The following is a 4,265-nucleotide window of genomic DNA, read 5'->3' as shown; positions in this document are numbered from 1 at the left end:
GAGGGCTTTGAGTCCTTCGTGATGGGGGATGGAGGTGTACAGGGACTGGATGTCCATGGTGAGAAGGGGGGTTAGCCAGCATCAGGCACTCTCTTTTTGAGGGGGATTGGGTGATACGTCTGGAGATGCATTTTGTCTGCTTCAAGTGATCTAGAAGAGCAGGTAAGGCTCCAGGAGAGTCTGGGCAGGAGAGTCTGCATCATTCTGTGCTCTGCACAACTTGGGTGGACGATGAGGCAATCAGAGAGATGCGGGGAATGGGAGCAGTCTTCTGGGGAGGAGGAAGTTCTTGCTGTGTTAGACAAAGCTCTGCTGCATTGGTTGCTTCAAGCCTAACAGGACTGGATTCACACTTAGTTCCAGTTGTTGGGAAGTGAGTACAGAAGACAACCCTGGATTATTAAATAGTGCATTGATTGTACGGCCAGTACTTAGTTGGTATTGTGGATCCAAACTTCAGCATCTAAATGTTTTGTTTGTATTCACTTTTGCTGCCTGCAAATATAGGCTCGTGTTTGTAATTGTCTGATATGGGTAATGTTCCCCGATCGGACAATAACAAGCTATGGATCTCCCTAGGCCATTGGAGGACAGAATGGTGGCGACTTAGAGATGGTGTTTAAAAGGGATAGAGCTCAGGACAGGTAAAATGGGTGGCCTGCTGATTAAATAGCAATAAAGGTGAGATAGGGAGTATTGTGCAGGGGCCATCAGCAATGTGGCTTTGGGCTTACAATGGTCAGTGTGAGGTCAGTGAATGGCTTGTCCAGTTACACGGTGGTGCAGGCACAGGGGATGCCAATTTTCCAGTGGGTTATCTGCTGCATGGCGAGTTGCTTAGGGAATGGTGCGGGGACATGGGGGAGAGAATCAAATGCAAGGGATTGGATAGTCAGTTAATGAAGTGGCTCTGATATGATATGCTGAGGAATCTCGTGCAGCCTCACTGCAAGATTACCTCCAAAAAACTCAAACTTGTTCGCAATTAGCCAACCAATCCATAAGGGGAAACCCCCTTTTTTAAAAAAAACTCATTAACAAACATGAGAATATTCTAAGTTTAAGGCTGGGGTTTAGTGGAGATGGTGGCCTTCAGAGAAAATTAATTCTCACAACCTCCTCCATCACAAAAGCATGCCAGGTCATGCACCAATTTAAGTGATAACCAATCAGGACCCTCACACTGAAGTCCCAGCCCACATGAGGCTGCCAGCCATTCAGAAGCCAGCAACACCTGGATCGTGGATCTTGGTTACGAAGCCACAGAGTTGAAATAGAGAGCAGGTGAGTGGATTTTTTTAAGGGGAGTTTAGGGTGAGAGTTAAGGGACTAAGGGGGTCAGAGAGTCAGTGGTAAAGTTTTAGCAGCCACCTCACTGCCCCCCCACCCCTTCCTATCATTGCCCCACACTGGAGAGGAAGAAGCGAAAAGTGTGACGCTGGAAAAGCACAGCCGGTTAGGCAACATCCGAGGAGCAGGAGAATTGAAGTTCCGGGCATAAGCCCTTCATCAGGAATGGAGAGGAAGAGGGCCAACCCACAACCAAGTACATCTCTCATCAGATATGTACTCAGACCTGTGGCAAGTTGAGACTCTTAAGATATCTATTAATTGAACAATTAAAGGCTTTAATTTGAAAAAAGCAGCAGATGCTGAAAATCTGAAACAAAAACAGAATGTGGTAGAGAAACTGAGCAGGTCTGGCAGCATCTGTAGAGACAGTTAACATTTCCAGTGCAATGACTCTTGCTCAGAAGTGGTGAAGGAATAGCTGAACTTAATGAAATCATTAAGTCGAGAGAGGCTGCCAGACCTGCTGAGTTTCTCCAGCATTTTCTCTTTTTGTTACTTAGTGGCATTAACTAGTAGTGGGTTAAGAAGGTCACCAATGCATCTTTCTGTCCAATACATAATTATTGAGGTGCAAGAAGTGGTGAAGTATCCTTCCAGTATTAACTCACTGAATTGCTTGCCCTTCTTGGCACCTCAAAGGAGGGAACAGTTGCACCTGAAGTGACTGTCGTCTGTTATGCCACTTTGATTGTGTTGATGGTTTTGACTTTATTTAAGTGAGATTTGTGACCACCATGACCTCCAGAAGGTAGAAAGACAATAGGGTGATGAAATCAAGGAATGGTTCAGATTTCTCATTGGATCTTTGGCCATGGTGTGCCAAATCATTATTAGCAAAGTGCAAAATAAAGTTATGACAAATACCTGGATCAGCATCCAATTCCTAAAGATGCACGTTTTATTGAAAACACAAAGGAGCTTGAGTACACATTGTAACAAATTTTATTTTTAAAGTTTGATGATATGGAGGCTAAACCCTGTGCACCGTGTAAGATCTGATTGCTGCAGCATATTAGATGCTCCTTAAAATCCCCTTGATAATTGACTTGAGTGTACAAGCCCTGATTCTAACCATTTGTCTGAGGTAATTAAACCATTAGGAGGACACATGGTGCCAGAATGGGAACCCATATGCGGAATTAATAAACAGCACTTGAAGGCAGATTACTTGTCCATGTTTGATTAATAATTGAACAAATTTATAGATTCTTTCTAAACATGCCTTTGCAGATTTTAAACTTCGAGAAAATGTGATAACAGCCTCATATTGCTAATTAACCACGCAGCTGATACTTTAATTTGATTATAACTATATAATTGTAATAGGATTATTTATTTTTGTAATTTAGAGACACTGAAAGGAATTATGTGAAGAGCACCTATTCATTACCTTTCCATAATTTATTGTATAACCTGGAGCCTAACAGCTTCATCATGTGAGGAATAAGAGCCTGTCACAATTAGATAAACAAATAAATTAATGACTTTGCCACGCAGAAATCCATGGCTGGTGCTCATCACTTCTCCAGTATTTAATTTGTGGTGTAGACAATTTTCTATTTTGATTAGCGAGGCAGTTTTCTATTAACTATAAGTTCATGATAGGCTTAGGCTTTGAAATTATCTACTGACACAAGGTCTTCCTGTAATGATCTACTAATTGGGTTGGCAGAGACTTCCATCACAGATTGTCGTTTCACAGGTGGTCACAGACAAATCAAATCCCCTGCTTTTCGAAGTGTCGGGGAGGAAGAAATTGCGTTCCACTTAAAGACTGCTCCAAGTTGTCAAAAAGATTTCCAGTAGTTGGTCACAGAGATGAAGCAACAGTATTCGGCATTAACCTACTTTCCTTTTCACTTCTCCTTCTGATGTCCATTGGAAGGCAAGTGGGATGAGAGGGAAAGAAATCCCAGTTGACATACCAAAGCAGTAAAGCAGAGTATCACCAATAGTGACAATTACAAGAGGAGAGAGACAAAAATTGAACTGTTGCTCAGCTTAAGTCTTAACAAATTATGATAGGAGTGGAATGATTAACAATGTTGAAGTTAACATTCTGACAATATTTTAAAGGTTGATCTAGATACATTCCAGATAGAAGATTATCGGGGTATGTAAAAATGTAGGATTGAGGTTAAAATCAGATCAACTAACATTGTATTGAATGGTGGAGCAGACTTGAAGGGCTGAATGGCCTGGTCTTGTTTGTACAATCCTGTTTTGAGTTAATTAAAAAGATTACATTGACAATTGGTGTGTGCCAATTGGAACAATGTTCGATATCGTACAAGAGAATGGGGCAGATATTTACAAAGATGCTCAGAGCTCTCAAGAATTTTAGCTGTGATTGGGTTGATTGACATTTCCTTTAAAACAGATTAAAGTGTGAGTAGAGGTGAGACTTATTCAGATTTATTGGGCATAGATAGAGTGACAGAAAGGAGCCATTTTCTTAACAGGAGAAGTCAGTAGCCAGGGAGCATAGATTTAAAATGATCAGCAGAGTTAGGGAGGAATCAATATTTTCACCCAACTTTGAGCTTTTTTCTTTATTTCTCTACTTTTGTACCTAATCTATTTTAGTACCTAAGATGTGTACCTACTTGTACCTAAGATGGTGCCCTGTGTGGTGACATTGTACACTTTTCACTGTATTTTTTGCACTTTGCACTTGACAGTAAACCTAGTTCTATTTCTAATTCATACAGTCATAGTCATACAGATGTACAGCATGGAAACAGACCCTTCAGTCCAACCCGTCCATGCCGACCAGGTATCCCAACCCAATCTAGTCCCACCTGCCAGCACCCGGCCCATATCCCTCCAAACCCTTCCTATTCATATACCCATCCAAATGCCTCTTGAATGTTGCAATTGTACCAGCCTCCACCACATCCTCTGGCAGCTCA

General features: G+C 41.8%; 1 long non-coding RNA gene across 2 annotated transcripts in view; it reads left to right on the top strand.

The window, feature by feature from the left end:
- Window positions 1-1,240: 1,240 nt before the first annotated feature.
- Window positions 1,241-4,265, top strand: part of LOC122561512 — a 15,115-nt gene continuing 12,090 nt past the window's right edge. For both annotated transcript variants that reach the window (XR_006315023.1, XR_006315024.1), the window contains exon 1: window positions 1,241-1,284. This is a non-coding gene — a long non-coding RNA (uncharacterized LOC122561512). The remainder of the gene's footprint in view (window positions 1,285-4,265) is intronic.

The sequence above is a fragment of the Chiloscyllium plagiosum genome, chromosome 23 (assembly GCF_004010195.1).
Source record: "Chiloscyllium plagiosum isolate BGI_BamShark_2017 chromosome 23, ASM401019v2, whole genome shotgun sequence".
Classification (NCBI taxonomy): domain Eukaryota; kingdom Metazoa; phylum Chordata; class Chondrichthyes; order Orectolobiformes; family Hemiscylliidae; genus Chiloscyllium; species Chiloscyllium plagiosum.
This window is presented reverse-complemented; position numbering and strand designations above follow the sequence as displayed.